The sequence below is a fragment of the Triticum dicoccoides genome, chromosome 5A, assembly GCF_002162155.2.
Source record: "Triticum dicoccoides isolate Atlit2015 ecotype Zavitan chromosome 5A, WEW_v2.0, whole genome shotgun sequence".
Classification (NCBI taxonomy): domain Eukaryota; kingdom Viridiplantae; phylum Streptophyta; class Magnoliopsida; order Poales; family Poaceae; genus Triticum; species Triticum dicoccoides.
Genome location: NC_041388.1, coordinates 296,641,034 through 296,657,694, shown reverse-complemented (window position 1 = coordinate 296,657,694; position 16,661 = coordinate 296,641,034).

Below are 16,661 nucleotides of genomic sequence, written 5' to 3'. Positions count from 1 at the left end.
TGCATGTCTTCGCCTCATCCCGTTTCCAGGCACTGGCGACGTTCTACTCGCCCCCACCATGATAAGCCATTCGTTGGCACATGTCGCACCAAACCCCCGACAGAGGCAACGCTCAAGTCCCTCGTACCTGCACAAAGCGATAACTACTCGCAACCAATGCGGTTAGGGGTTGTCAATCCCTTCACGGTCACTTACGAGAGTGAGATCTGATAGATATAATATTTTTGGTATTTTTGGTATAAAGACGCAAAGTAAAAAGTAAAAGCAAAGTAAAAAAAGCAAAGCAATATTAAAGTGATGGAGATTGATATGATGAGAATAGACCCGGGGGCCATAGGTTTCACTAGTGGCTTCTCTCAAGAGCATAAGTATTCTATGGTGGGTGAACAAATTACTGTTGAGCAATTGACATAATTGAGCATAGTTATGAGAATATCTAGGCATGATCATGTATATAGGCATCACGTCCGTGACAAGTAGATCGAAACGATTCTGCATCTACTACTATTACTCCACTCATCGACCGCTATCCAGCATGCATCTAGAGTATTAAGTTAAAAACAGAGTAACGCCTTAAGCAAGATGACATGATGTAGAGAGATAAATTCATGCAATATGAAATAAACCCCATCTTGTTATCCTTGATGGCAACGATACAATACGTGCCTTGCTGCCCCTTCTGTCACTGGGTAAGGACACAGCAAGATCGAACCCAGAGCTAAGCACTTCTCCCATGGCAAGAACTACCAATCTAGTTGTCCAAACCACACGGATAATTCGAAGAGACTTGCAAAGATAACCAATCATACATAAAAGAATTCAGAGAAGATTCAAATATTATTCATAGATAGACTTGATCATAAACCCACAATTCATCGGTCTGAACAAACACACCACAAAAAGAAGATTACATCGAATAGATCTCCACAAGAGAGGGGGAGAACTTTGTATTGAGATTCAAAGAGAGAGAAGAAGCCATCTAGCTACTAACTATGGACCCGAAGGTCTAAGGTAAACTAATCACACTTCATCGGAGAGGCTATGATGATGTAGAAGCCCTCCGCGATGACGGCCCTCTTCCGGCGGAGCTTCGGAACAGGCCCCAAGATGGGATCTCGTGGATACAGAAAGTTGCGACGGTGGAATTAGGTTTTTCGCTCTTGTTCTGATCGTTTGGGGGTACGTGTGTGTATATAGGAGGAAGAAGTACGTCGGAGGAGCAACGAGGGGCCCACGAGGCAGGGGCGCGCCCTAGGGGGGGCGCCCCCCACCCTCGTGACCGCCTCTTTTGTTCCTTGGAGCAGGGTCCAAGTCTCCTGGATCACGTTCGGTGAGAAAATCACGTTCCCAAAGGTTTTATTCCGTTTGGACTCCGTTTGATATTCCGTTTCTTCGAAACACTGAAATAGGCAAAAAAACAGCAATTCTGGGCTGGGCCTCCGGTTAATAGGTTAGTCCCAAAAATAATATAGAAGTGGAAAATAAAGCCCAATATAGTCCAAAACAGTTGATAATATAGCATGGAGCAATCAAAAATTATAGATACGTTGGAGACGTATCAGGCATCCCCAAGCTTAATTCCTGCTCGTCCTCGAGTAGGTAAATGATAAAAAAAGAATTTTTGATGTGGAGTGCTACTTGGCATAATTTCAATGCAAATCTTCTTAATTGTGGTATGTATATTTAGATTAGAAAGATTCAAGACAAAAGTTTATATTGAAATAAAAATAATAATACTTCAAGCATACTAATAAAGCAATTATGTCCTCTCAAAATAACATGGCCAAAGAAAGTTATCCCTACAAAATCATATAGTCTGGCTATGCTCTATCTTCACCACACAAAATATTTAAATCATGCACAACCGCGATGATAAGCCAAGCAATTGTTTCATACTCTAACTTTTTCAAAACTTTTTCAATCTTCACGCAATACATGAGCATGAGCCATGGGTATAGCACTATAGGTGGAATAGAATGGTGGTTGTGGAGAAGAAAAAAAGGAGAAGATAGTCTCACATCAACTAGGCGTATCAACGGGCTATGGAGATGCCCATCAATAGATATCAATGTGAGTGAGTAGGGATTGCCATGCAACGGATGCACTAGAGCTATAAGTATATGAAAGCTCAAAAAGAAACTAAGTGGGTGTGCATCCAACTTGCTTGCTCATGAAGACCTAGGGCAATTTGAGGAAGCCCATCATTGGAATATACAAGCCAAGTTCTATAATGAAAAATCCCCACTAGTATATGAAAGTGATAACATGAGAGACTCTCTACTATGAAGATCATGGTGCTACTTTGAAGCACAAGTGTGGTAAAAGGATAGTAACATTGTCCCTTCTCTCTTTTTCTCTCATTTTTTTTGTTTTGGCCTTTTCTTTTTTTATGGCCTCTTTTTATTTGGGCTTCTTTGGCCTCTTTTTTTCGTCCGGAGTCTCATCCCTACTTATGGGGGAATCATAGCCTCCATCATTCTTTCCTCACTGGGATAATGCTCTAATAATGATGATCATCACACTTTTATCTTTCTTATAACTCAACAATTACAACTCGATACTTAGAACAAAATATGACTCTATGTGAATGCATCCGGCGGTGTACCGAGATATGCAATATGACAATGATGGAGTGTGTCATGATGAACTAGATGGTGGAAAGTTGCATGGCAATATATCTCGGGATGGCTATGGAAATGCCATAATAGGTAGGTATGGTGGCTGTTTTGAGGAAGGTATATGGTAGGTGTATGATACCGGTGAAAGGTGCGCAGTATTAGAGAGGCTAGCAAAGGTGGAAGGGTGAGAGTGCGTATAATCCATGGACTCAACATTAGTCATAAAGAACTCATATACTTATTGCAAAAACCTAGAAGTTATCAAAGCAAAGTATTACGCGCATGCTCCTAGGGGGATAGATTGGTAGGAAAATACCATCGCTCGTCCCCGACCGCCACTCATAAAGAAGACAATCAATAAATAAATCATGCTCCGACTTCATCACATAATGGTTCACCATACGTGCATGCTACGGGAATCACAAACTTTAACACAAGTATTCTTTAAATTCACAACTACTCAGCTAGCATGACTTTAATATTGTCATCTCCATATCTCAAAACAATTATCATGTTTCAATCTTTTCTTAGTATTCAACACACTCAAAAGAAAGTTTCACAAATCTTGAATACCAAGCATATTATTATTAAGCAAATTACCATGCTATTAAGAGACTCTCAAAATAATTTAAGTGAAGCATGAGAGATCAATAGTTTCTTTAAAACAAATCCACCACCGTGCTCTAAAATATCTAAGTGAAGCACATAGAGCAAAATTAACTAGCTCAAAAGATATAAGTGAAGCACATAGAGCAAAACTACTTAGCTCAAAAGATATAAATGAAGCTCATAGAGTATTCTATCAAATTTTAATTCATGTATGGCTCTCTCAAAAGGTGTGTACAGCAAGGATGATTGTGGCATACTAAGACACAAAGACACAAATAATACAAGACGCTCCAAGCAATACACATATCATGTTGGTGAACAAAAATATAGCTCCAAGTAAATTACCGATGGAAGTGGACGAAAGAGGGGATGCCTTCCGGGGCATCCCCAAGCTTTGACTTTTTGGTATCCTTGGATTATCTTGGGGGTGCCATGGGCATCCCCAAGCTTAGGCTCTTGCCACTCCTTGTTCCATGATCCATCAAAAGAATTCACCCAAAACTTGAAAACTTCACAACACAAAACTCAAAATAGAAAACTCGTGAGCTCCGTTAGCGAAAGAAAACAAAAGACCACTTCAAGGTACTGTAATGAACTCATTATTTATTTATATTGGTGTTAAACCTACTGTATTCCAACTTCTCTATGGATTATAAACTATTTTACTAGCCATAGATTCATCAAAATAAGCAAACAACACACGAAAAACAGAATCTGTCAAAAACAGAACAGTCTAGTAATCTGTAGCTAGCGCAAGATCTGGAACCCCAAAAATTCTAAAATAAATTTATGGACGTGAGGAATTTATCTATTAATCATATTCAAAAATAATTAACTAAATAGAACTCTTCAAATAAAAATGACAGCAGTTCTCGTGAGCGCTAAAGTTTCTGTTTTTTACAGCAAGTTCAACAAGACTTTCCCCAAGTCTTCCCGACGGCTCTACTTGGCACAAACACTAATTAAACACAAAAAACACAACCAAAACAGAGGCTAAATAATTTATTTATTACTAAGCAGGAGCAAAAAGCAAGGAATAAAAATAAAATTGGGTTGCCTCCCAACAAACGCTATCGTTTAACGCCCCTAGCTAGGCATAAAAGCGAGGATAGATCTAGGTATTGCCATATTTGGTTTTAGAGAGAAAGAGAGCAAACTTGTTATCTATGGAATTAATATTTCTATTTTGACAAAGTACATGTCCATTAATGGTAGAAGAAAGATTAAGTATGTTGCGGAAATTGGCATCTAGGCTAGCTTTTATCTCTTTAATAGATTTGTTTTGGTAAGAAAGCAAGAGAGATGTAATTTCAGTTTTCTCATTAATGGGGTGCCCAAATATAGTTTTCATCCTCTCATAGGTATCTATGGGGTCCCATTCAAGAAAACCCCCCTCGAAAATAGAATCTAAGACTTGTTTGAACGAAGCGGGTAGCCCAACATAAAAGCTTTTCAAGTAAACCTCAATTTGATATTGGGGTACATAGCTAGCCTGGATCCTTAATAGCATATCCCAAGCATCTTTCAAAGATTCATCAAGTAAATAACGAAAAATTCTAGAATCATCTTCATCAAAATTACTAAGGTTCTCATTGATAACTCCAGCAAGTTGTTCTATAGCATTCTGATTTATGAGTTTAGATAAGATAGCAGGATTGTCTAAAGCACTAGAACTTGGGAGAGAACCCCATACTCTTTTTGGTTCTGACATGGCGAGGGAAAAGAGGCAAATAGAGAGGGAGGATAGAGAGAGAGGGCGAATAAAACGGCAAGGGTGAATTGGGGGGAGAGGAAAACGAGAGGCAAATGGCAAATAATGTAATGCGAGATATAGGGATTGTGATGGGTACTTGGTATGCTGACTTTTTGCGTAGACTCCCCGGCAACGGCGCCAGAAATCCTTCTTGCTACGTCTTGAGCTTGCATTGGTTTTCCCAGAAGAGGAAGGGATGATGCAGCAGAGTAGCGTAAGTATTTCCCTCAGTTTTTGAGAACCAAGGTATCAATCCAGTAGGAGGCCATGCTCAAGTCCCTCGTACCTGCACAAAGCGATAGCTACTCGCAACCAACGCGATTAGGGGTTGTCAATCCCTTCACGTCACTTACGAGAGTGAGATCTGATAGATATAATATTTTTTCGTATTTTTGGTATAAAGATGCAAAGTAAAAAGTAAAAGCAAAGTGAAAAAGCAAAGCAAGACTAAAGTGATGGATATTGATATGATGATAACAGACCGGGGGGCCATAGGTTTCATTAGTGGCTTCTCTCAAGAGCATAAGTATTCTACGGTGGGTGAACAAATTACTGTTGAGCAATTGACATAATTGAGCATAGTTATGAGAATATCTAGGCATGATCATGTATATAGGCATCACATCCGTGACAAGTAGATCAAAACGATTCTGCATCTACTACTATTACTCCACTCATCGACCGCTATCCAGCATGCATCTAGAGTATTAAGTTAAAAATAGAGTAACGCCTTAAGCAAGATGACATGATGTAGAGAGATAAATTCATGCAATATGAAATAAACCCCATCTTGTTATCCTCGATGGCAATGGTACAATACGTGCCTTGCTGCCCCTTCTGTCACTGGGTAAGGACACAGCAAGATCGAACCCAAAGCTAAGCACTTCTCCCATGGCAAGAACTACCAATCTAGTTGGCCAAACCAAACGGATAATTCGAAGAGACTTGCAAAGATAACCAATCATACATAAAAGAATTCAGAGAAGATTCAAATATTATTCATAGATATAGTTGATCATAAACCCACAATTCATCGGTCTCAACAACACACCGCAAAAAGAAGACTACATCGAATAGATCTGTAACACCCCGGATGTAATTTACCTTATATGTATTCCAACTCTTGTCGTTTCTGGCCTAAGTTATTTTATTTCCTCGTTGTCAGGTTTTTCTCTCTGTGTGTTGTTGTCTTTGTCATGCATCTCATATCATGTCATCATGTGCATTGCATTTGCATACGTGTTCGTCTCATGCATCCGAGCATTTTCCCCGTTGTCCGTTTTGCATTCCGGCGCTCCTATGTCCTCCGGTGGTCCTTTCTACCCTTTTTCATGTGTTGGGGTTAAACATTTACGGATTGGACTGAGACTTGTCATGCGGACTTGGTTTACTACCAGTAGACCGCCTGTCAAATTTCGTGCCATTTGGACTTCGTTGGATACTCCAACGGTTAACTGAGGGACCGAAAAGGCCTCGTGTGTGTTGCAGCACAACACCCTTCCAATTTGGCCCAAAACCCACCTAAACCTCTCCCATCATCTAGAGTGTTCGATCACGACCGCGTGGCCGCAAACCGCACTCCATTTGGAGCTTCCTAGTTCCCTCTACGCCTATATATAGATCATCTCCCAAAAATTCCAGGTAAAATCCTACCCTAACCCTAGTCCTTTCGTCCTCAGCGCGCCGAACACGTCCGGACGTGCCGTACATCGCCGCGCCCCAACCAGAAGCTGACATGTGGCGCGCTGGAGCCCCACATCGCCGCCGTCGCCCGAGGCCTGCCAAGCCCGCGGGAAGCACCCGCGGCCCGGTCTGCCCGCCGCCGCCCGGGTCGTCCTCCTCCCCGCGTCCGACGTCCGCCGCCCGCCATCATCGCTGCTCCGCCGCCCGCCGCCATTGCCGGAGCCTGCCCACGGCAAGTCTCGCCTCGGCGCGCCCCTCGCCGCCAGCAACCGCGCCCGGCGCCGGCCACCGCTCCGGCCACCGCGGCCCTCCTCGCCTCCTCCATCGCGGCCTCCGGCCTCACTCACTGCTCCGGCCGCCACGCTGTTCTTCATCGCCGATGAACCTCGTTATTTGTGCAGCTACAGTACCCGCGTCAGATCCAGATCTGGATCGGGAGGTTGACTTTTTCGTCCCCAAACCCTAGCATATTTTGCATTCTTTGACATGACATAACTCTGCATCTGTAGCTCTGATTCGTGCGTGTAGCATATCAAAATGTTCGTCTCGACGAGTACATCATTTCATCTCATTGCATCATTTTCATTTGAGCTCATCTTGCTGCACGAAATGCTGTTGGAAGAGGGCTATGTGATGAATTTGTCAGACCTGTTTCAGCAATTAGCCTTTTGTCATTTTTGCCATGATTAATGTGTGCATGTTATAATCCTGAGCTCTACATGTGTTTGGTTATATGCCATGCCATCTTTACAGGGGTGTATGCCATGTATTTTTGTGATATTTGTGGTGACTAGCACAAGCTTGCAAAGTAGCGTAATCGGTAATGCTGATTTCAGGGACTTAGAACTTCACTAAGTCCTTGTCCTGATTTTGTTGTTATGCCATATGTTCATGTTGTTTCCTAGTGATCCGTGCCTCTTTTGAGGATGATCAGTAAGGATGTTTTGTTAATATTGTTGTGCTCTATCCATCCATGTATTTGTTTGCATTTATGGAGCACCCTAGCTTGATTCAATCGAGCTCTACTTTTGCTATAAAATGATCCTGGCAGATTGTTGACATGTTTAGTGATTTTGCCGAGGATGTTGCTATTGATACGTGCATGCTATGTTGTTGTTCTTGCCATGTCTAGCTTCTATGCCATGTATTCTTGATGGGTGTATGCTTAGTTTGTAATTCCATGCTCTGTAGTGAGTGCATCGAGCTCGTAAACATGCCTACTTGTTAACTGTTTTGCCTGCTCCAGTTTTTCACTAAGTCTGAATCTGTTTATGATTTTGCCATGTTCACATGCTTGCAATTGTATTTTCTGATCCCTTTTGGCTCAAGGTCACTAAGGGACTTTTGTTAAGTTCTTTGAGGAGCTTCATGCCATGCCTTGCTTTGCCATGTTAAGTTCCTACAACATGTAGTTTTCATGCTCTAAAGTGTGCTTCCTAATAATAAATTCCAGAATTGTGTTAATTTCACTAAGTCTGAAACCTGTTATCATTTGCACTTCTGCCATGCTTGTTTGAACCTGTCAATGGATGAACTAGCCGTAGCTCAGTGCTCATCTTTTGTCAAGCATCATGAGTGGATACCTGCCATGTATTTTTTAGTCATGTTTGATTGCTGTAGTATATTTATCTTGATGTATTTAGTTGGTTACTTGCTGATTATCGCAGACCGGTGCTATATTTGTTTTGCTTGCCTTTTCCAAACCGTGCATCCGATTCCGGTGATCTTTATATCGATTTCAACCAAAATCACCTCACCTTTCCAGTGGCATTCTTGGATTTCCAAGTTTAGGCCAGGTTCAATCATTCCTTGTCAAATCTTGCATATGCATCACATACCGCATCCCGCATATCATACCATGTTTGCATCATGTTGCTTGAGCATCGCACGTGGTTGATTGTGTTCTTTTTTCTTGTTGTCTTGCTTGGGTAGAGCCGGGAGACGAGTTCGTGAACGAGGAGCCCGTTGAGTTCTCTTACGAGGATCAAGTCAACTCTGAGAACTTTGCAGGCAACATGACCATACCCTCGAAATCACTTCTATCTTTGCTTGCTAGACACTCGCTCTTTTGCTATGCCTATGCTACGATACCTACCACTTGCTTATCATGACTCCCATATTGCCTTGTCAAACCTCTAACCCACCATGTCCTAGCAAACCGTTGTTTGGCTATGTTACCGCTTTGCTCAGCCCCTCTTATAGCGTTGCTAGTTGCAGGTTAAGTTTGGAGATCGTTCCTTGTTGGAACATTGTTTATTGTTGGGATATCACCATATTATCTTGTTTATCTTAATGCATCTATATACTTGGTAAAGGGTGGAAGGCTCGGCCTTTTGCCTAGTGTTTTGTTCCACTTGTCGCCCTAGTTTCCGTCATATCGGTGTTATGTTCCCGGATTTTGCGTTCCTTACATGGTTGGGCTATAATGGGAACCCCTTGACAGTTCGCCTTGAATAAAACTCCTCCAGCAATGCCCAACCTTGGTTTTACCATTTGCCACCTAGCCTCTTTTTCCCTTGGGTTTCCGGAGCCCAAGGGTCATCTTTGTTAAACCCCCCTGGGCCAGTGCTCCTCTAAGTGTTGGTCCGACCGAGTAGACTGCGGGGCCACCTCGGGACAACTTGAGGGTTGGTTTTACTCGTAGGATGTCTCATCTGAGTGTGCCCTGAGAACGAGATATGTGCAGCTCCTATCGGGATTTGTCGGCACATTCGGGCGGTGTTGCTGGACTTGTTTTACCATTGTCGAGGATGTCTTGTAACCAGGATGCTGAGTCTGATCGGATTGTCTTGGGAGAAGGAATATCCTTCGTTGACCGTGAGAGCTTGTGATGGGCTAAGTTGGGACTCCCTGCAGGGATTTGAACTTTCGAAAGCCGTGCCCACGGTTATGGGCAGATGGGGATTTGTTAATGTCCGGTTGTAGATAACATGAAACTTAACTTAATTAAAATGAATCAACCACGTGTGTAACCGTGATGGTCTCTTCTCGGCGGAGTCTGGGAAGTGAACACAGTGTTGGAGTAATGCTTGACGTAGGTTGTTCTAGGATCACTTCTTGATCATAGTTGTTCGACCGTGCTTTTGCCTTCTCTTCTCACTCTCTTTTGCGAATAGGTTAGCCACCATGTATGCTAGTCGCTTGCTGCACCTCCACATCATACCTTGCCTTACCTATATGCTTAAATAGTCTTGATCGTGAGGGTGCGAGATTACTGAGTCCCCGTGACTCACAATTTACTTCCAAAACCAGATGCAGGGACTGATGATACCGCTCCAGACGATGCGCTTGAACTCAAGTGGGAGTTTGATGAAGACTCTCGCCGTTACTACGTGTCTTTCCCAGATGATCAGTAGTGGTGCCCAGTTGGGGCGACCGGGGACTTTATCGCATGTGGGGGTTGATCTTTATTTTGGTACCATAGTCGGACCATGAGTGTATTGGATGAATGTAATGCTATTCATGTATTTGTGTGACGTGGCGAGTGTAAGCCAACTTTGTAATGCCCTTGATGCGGCTATATCTCCTACGTGTCTTTCCCAGATGATCAGTAGTGGTGCCCAGTTGGGGCGATCGGGGACTTTGTCGCATGTGGGGGTTGATCTTTATTTTGGTACCATAGTCGGACCATGAGTGTATTGGATGAATGTAATGATATTCATGTATTTGTGTGACGTGGCGAGTGTAAGCCAACTATGTATGATTTCCCCTTTTATTTATTTACATGGGTTGTTGTGAAGATTACCTTACTTGCGACATTGCTTTCAATGCGGTTATGCCTCTAAGTCATGCTTCGACACGTAGGAGATATAGCCGCATCAAGGGCATTACAAGTTGGTAATCAGAGCCTTCCCCGACCTTAGGAGCCCCCTGCTTGATCGAATCGTTGGCGTTGTTGAGTCTAGAAAAATGTTTTGAGTCATTTAGGATTATATATATCGGAGAGTTAGGAATTCTTTTTACTCCCCGGTCCCTTCATCGCTCTGGTGAGGCATTCTGACGTAGAGTTTTGACTCTTCTCTTCTCAAATTTCACTAAAAAAATTTAGGATCACGCGGGTATCTTGGAATCATTCCGATCAATTTGTGACGAGAACATTGTTCTTGGTGCCTCCTATCATTTAGGGGTTGTGGCAGTGTCCCGGGGAGTTGAGCTCCGAGGTGTTGTCATCACAATTTTATCGTTGAGATTCTGGAATTCCTGAGTTTCGCCGACATCGAAAATCTCTTTTATGCAGTTGTTGGTGAGATAACCTCGATGCCACCTAGTACTGGGGCGGGAGTTCGGGAGTATTGCCATAACTTGTATAATGGATGCTTTTCGAAGGTTGAGGTAAATGATTTCCGAAGTTTTCTCGGTTATGTGTTGAAGGATGGATACAGCTGGATGTAGGATTTTCTAGATTTGGGTCAGATATTATGCCTCCCCTGTATCCCCAACACCTGATTGCATAACCGGAAAGGTTCGGGAGTTTCATAGGTGGGAATTCTTGTAGCTCTAGTTCTTCCTCCGCGGATATTTGGTTTGGGATTGGGTAATCCTCACCAAGTATTTGTTCTTGTTCCGTACATTGTTGTTTTATTCTTCTACCTCAATTCTAAGTGGCTTCTCAATTTATGGAAATGTGACCATTTCAATTGGAATGCATTCGTTCATTTTGTTCGGATGTGAAGACTTTATGTTGCAATTTAAACCCGTTTGATTCAGCTTAAATATTTGTCTGTCAATATGCTAACGGATGTCACCCTTTTCAGGATGGCTCCTCCAACACGCACGACGCCGAATCCTGATCCGCCACCACCACCTCCACCTCCGGAGGCTTGGCAAGCTGTGATGGCCGCTACCAATGCAAACACACAGCTGATCATGCAACTTCTTCAAGAGTGCAACCAAGGGAACCAGGGCCATGGCAACAATCAGAACCAGTTTGCTACACTCAACCAGTTCCTCGCTAATCAGCCAAAGACCTTCAGCAATTGTGTTGAGGCAACAGACGCTGATGATTGGCTTGTGGACATATGCAAGCATTTCGAGTGCAGTAACGTCAGGCCTGAGGACTTTGTCAAGTTCGCCTCCTTCCAACTCAAAGACCAAGCTACAGAATGGTTTCAGCAGTACAAAGATTCTAGAGGAGGTCGTGCAATTACCTGGGATGAATTCCGTCAAGACTTCAAACTCATCATATTCCTCAGAGTGTGGTTGAGAGCAAGCGTGAGGAATTCCGCAACCTGAAGCAAGGCACTATGTCTGTTTACCAGTCCAACATCATGTTTCAGAAGCTCTCCCATTTCGCTAAGCAAGATGTCCCTAACGAGAAGATCATGCTATACCAGTTCAGGGGTGGTCTCAGAGAAGAACTCCAGCTAGCTCTCGTCCTCTTTGATCCCAAGAAGTACGATGGGTTTTACAATATGGCAATGAAGCAAGAGACTGCTCAACTGAAGTGTGATGCTTCCAAGAAGCGAGTCAGAGATGCAACTCCTTCTTCCTCAACTCAAGTGGCTAAGCAGCAAAAGTATTGGCTGCCTCCTCCTCCATTTCATTAGCCTTATCAGTACAAGAGCAAAGGTGGCAGTGGATCTTCCCACCAACCCAACCCTGGCTTTCAGAACAAGACTTCGTCTCAAGCTCCAAGATCAAGTGCTCCGTATCACTGTCCGCTCTCGGAGGTCACGTGCAACAAGTGCCAACAGAAGGGTCATTATGCCAACCAATGCTTCAATCAGAGGTGTCTCCCTCCTCCTCCTCCTGTGAGATCGGCAAGTACCGCAGTGGTCAAGCATAACCCCAAGCATGCCAATGTTAACTTGATGAATGCAGCTCAGGCAGAGGACTCGTCAGATGTCATCATGGGTAACCTTCCTGTTAACGATGTTCCTGCAAAAGTACTTTTTGACACTGGTGCATCGCATTCTTTCTTGTCATTCCCATTTGCATCAAAGCACAATGTTGATACTGAGGTTATGCCCAAAGTCATGCAAGTTGTTTCTCCCAGCAAGCTTTTGACTTCTAGTTTGGTTGCTCCCGATGTCTCTATCACGTTGGGCGACTACAAGTTACTATCCTCTCCAGTGGTCCTTGGTAACTCGGATATTGATCTTATTCTCGGAATGGATTGGCTTTCTAAGCACAAGGCTCATCTTGATTGTGCTGCCAGGCAGATTCAATTGACTCATTCGTCTGAGGATGTAATTGTCTTTGCCGCTCGTGATGATACCATCCGTCTGTTTTCTCTCAATGAGAAGGGTGAACTGGATGCCATCTCTCAAATTCCAGTCGTTTGCGAATATCAAGACGTCTTTCCATAAGAGCTTCCAGGAATGCCTCCGCACCGGCCAGTTGAATTCATTATCGATCTTGAGCCTGGCACGGAACCTGTTTGCAAACGTCCTTACAAGCTTGGACCTGAAGAGTTGAAAGAGCTGAAGAAGAAACTCGATATTCAAGAGCAAATGGGTCTCATCCGACCTAGTTCTTCTCCGTGGGGTTGTGGAGTTCTTTTTGTGAAGAAGAAGGATGGAACGGACCGACTCTGTGTCGACTACCGTCCATTGAACAAGAAGACTATAAAGAACAAGTACCCACTTCCCAACATCAATGAGCTGTTTGAACAACTCAAAGGTGCTCAAGTATTCTCCAAGCTTGATCTCCGTATGGGCTATCACCAGATTCGAATTCATGAGCAAGATATTCCCAAGACAGCATTCAAAACAAGCTATGGTTCATATTAATACACTGTCATGTCTTTTGGCCTCGTCAACGCTCCTCCAACTTTCTCTCGCATGATGAACTTCATCTTCAACCCCTACACAAATGACTTCGTCTTGGTCTACCTTGATGACATTTTGGTCTTTTCCAAGAACAAGGAGGATCATGCCAAGCACTTGCGTTTGGTGCTGGATAAGCTCAGAGAACATCAGTTCTATGCCAAGTTTTCAAAGTGCGAGTTTTGGCTCGATGAGGTTCTCTACCTTGGGCATATCATCTCTGCCAAGGGCATAGCGGTGAATCCTGAGAAGGTGTCTGCAATTGTGAATTGGGAACCACCTCAGAACGTGAAGCAACTCCGCAGCTTCCTTGGTCTCGCAAGCTATTGTCGAAGGTTCGTTGAGAACTTTTCAAAGATCGCGAAGCCTCTTTCCAACCTTCTCCAGAAGCACGTGAAGTACGTTTGGTCTCCTGAATGTGACATCGCTTTCAACACCCTGAAAGAGAAATTAGTCACTGCTCCAATTCTGACTCCTCCTGATGAATCCAAACCGTTTGAGGTCTTCTGTGATGCCTCTCTTCAAGGTCTTGGTGCAGTGTTGATGCAAGAGAAGAAAGTTGTGGCTTATACCTCTCGCCAGTTGAAGCCCAATGAAAATAACTACCCCACTCATGACCTCGAGTTGGCGGCAGTTGTGCATGCTCTTTTGACTTGGAGACATCTCTTATTGGGAAGAAAAGTGGACATCTTCACTGACCACAAGAGTCTCAAGTACATCTTCACTCAGCCTAATCTCAACCTCAGGCAGACTCGTTGGGTCGAAATGATTCAATAGTATAATCCGAGTATCGAATATACTCCAGGCAATGCCAATGTAATTGCTGACGCATTGAGCAGGAAGGCTTACTGCAATAGTTTGATTCTCAAGCCTTACTAACCCGAGCTTTGTGAAGCTTTCCGCAAACTCAATCTGCAAGTTGTTCCTCAAGGATTTCTCGCAAACCTTCAAGTCTCTCCTACTTTGGAAGATCAGATTCGTGAGGCTCAACTTCTTGATGCTATGGTGAAGAAGGTGAAGATTGGGATTGCCAAGAGTCAATCCAAGTACAAGTGCTATCGCCTTGATGACAAGGATACTCTATTCTTTGAGGATCGCATTGTTGTGCCTAAAGGTGACCTTCGTAAAGTCATTATGAATGAGGCTCACAATTCACTCCTCTCCATCCACCCTGGGAGTACAAAGATGTACCAGGACCTAGCAGTCGTATTGGTGGACTTGAATGAAGCATGAGATTGCTCAGTTCGTGAACGAATGTGATGTCTGCAGAAGAGTGAAGGTAGAACACCAACGGCCAGCTGGTCTCCTCCAACCTCTTGCCATTCCGGAATGGAAGTTTGACCACATTGAGATGGACTTCGTGACTGGATTTCCAAAGTCCAAGCGTGGAAATGATGCTATATTCGTTGTCATTGACAAACTCACTAAAGTGGCTCACTTTCTGCCTATCAAAGAGCCTATCACAGCAGCTCAATTGGCTGAGCTATATACCTCTCGGATTGTCTCTCTGCATGGCATTCCGCAGTTGATTTCTTCAGATCGTGGCAGCATCTTCACCTCCAAGTTTTGGGATTCTTTTCAGAAGGCCATGGGCACCAACATCCATTTCAGCGCAGCTTTTCATCCTCAAACTAGCGTCCAAGTCGAGCGTGTTAATCAGATTCTTGAAGATATGCTCAGGGGCTTGCGTTATCTCCTTCGGTATGAAGTGGGAAGATTGTCTTCCATATGCCGAGTTCTCCTACAACAATAGCTTTCAAGCGAGTTCGGGCAAGGCCCCATTTGAAATTCTCTATGGTAGGAAGTGTCGTACTCCTCTTAACTGGTCAGGGACTGGTGAACGTCAACTTCTTGGAAATGACTTGATCACAGAGGCAGAAGAGATGTGCAAAGTCATTCGTGATAACCTCAAAACCGCGCAATCGCGCCAGAAGAGCTACTGTGACAATAAGCATCGTGATTTGGCTTTTGAGATCGGAGACCATGTTTACCTCAGCGTCTCTCCAATGAAAGGTACTCGTCACTTCAGTATCAAAGGGAAGCTTGCCCCTAGATATGTGGGTCCTTTCAAGATCGTCAGCAAGAGAGGCGATCTCGCCTATCAACTCGAGCTTCCCTCCAACTTTGCAAACGTGCACGACGTGTTCCATGTCTCTCAGCTCCGCAAGTGCTTCAAGACCCCTGACCGCACCGTCAACTTCGAAGACATTGAACTCCAAGAAGACCTTTCTTATCGTGAGCACCCAGTTGCTATTCTTGAAGAAACTGAGCGCAAGACTCGCAACAAGTCAATCAAATTCCTCAAAGTCAAGTGGTCACACCATTCTGACCATGAAGCCACCTGGGAACGCGAGGATCACCTCCATTCTGAGTACCCGGAGTTTTTTCAGGCCTAGATCTCGGGACAAGATCCTTTCGTAGTGGTGGAGTGTTGTAACACCCCGAATGTAATTTACCTTATATGTATTCCAACTCTTGTCGTTTCCGGCCTAAGTTATTTTATTTCTTCGTTGTCGGGTTTTTGTCTCCGTGTGTTGTTGTCTTTGTCATGCATCTCATATCATGTCATCATGTGCATTGCATTTGCATACGTGTTCATCTCATGCATCCGAGCATTTTCCCCGTTGTCTGTTTTGCATTCCGGCGCTCCTATGTCCTCTGGTGGTCCTTTCTACCCTTTTTTGTGTGTTGGGGTTAAGCATTTCCGGATTGGACCGAGACTTGCCATGTGGACTTGGTTTACTACCGGTAGACCGCCTGTCAAGTTCGTGTCATTTGGACTTCGTTGGATACTCCAACGGTTAACCAAGGGACCGAAAAGGCCCCGTGTGTGTTGCAGCCCAACACCCTTCCAATTTGGCCCAAAACCAACCTAAACCTCTCGCATCATCTAGAGCGTTCGATCACGATCGCGTGGCCGCAAACCGCACTCCATTTGGAGCTTCCTAGTTTCCTCTACGCCTATATATAGATCATCTCCCAAAAATTCCGGGTAAAATCCTACCCTAACCCTAGTCCTTTCGTCCTCAGCGCGCCGGACACGTCCGGACGCGCCGGACATCGCCGCCGCCCCAACCAGAAGCTGACACGTGGCGCGCGGGAGACCCACATCGTCGTCGCCGCCCGAGGCCCGCCAGGCCCGCGGGAAGCCCCCGCGGCCCGGTCTGCCCGCCGCCGCCCGGGTCGTCCTCCTCCCCGCGTCCGACGTTCGCTGCCTGCCGTCATCGCCGC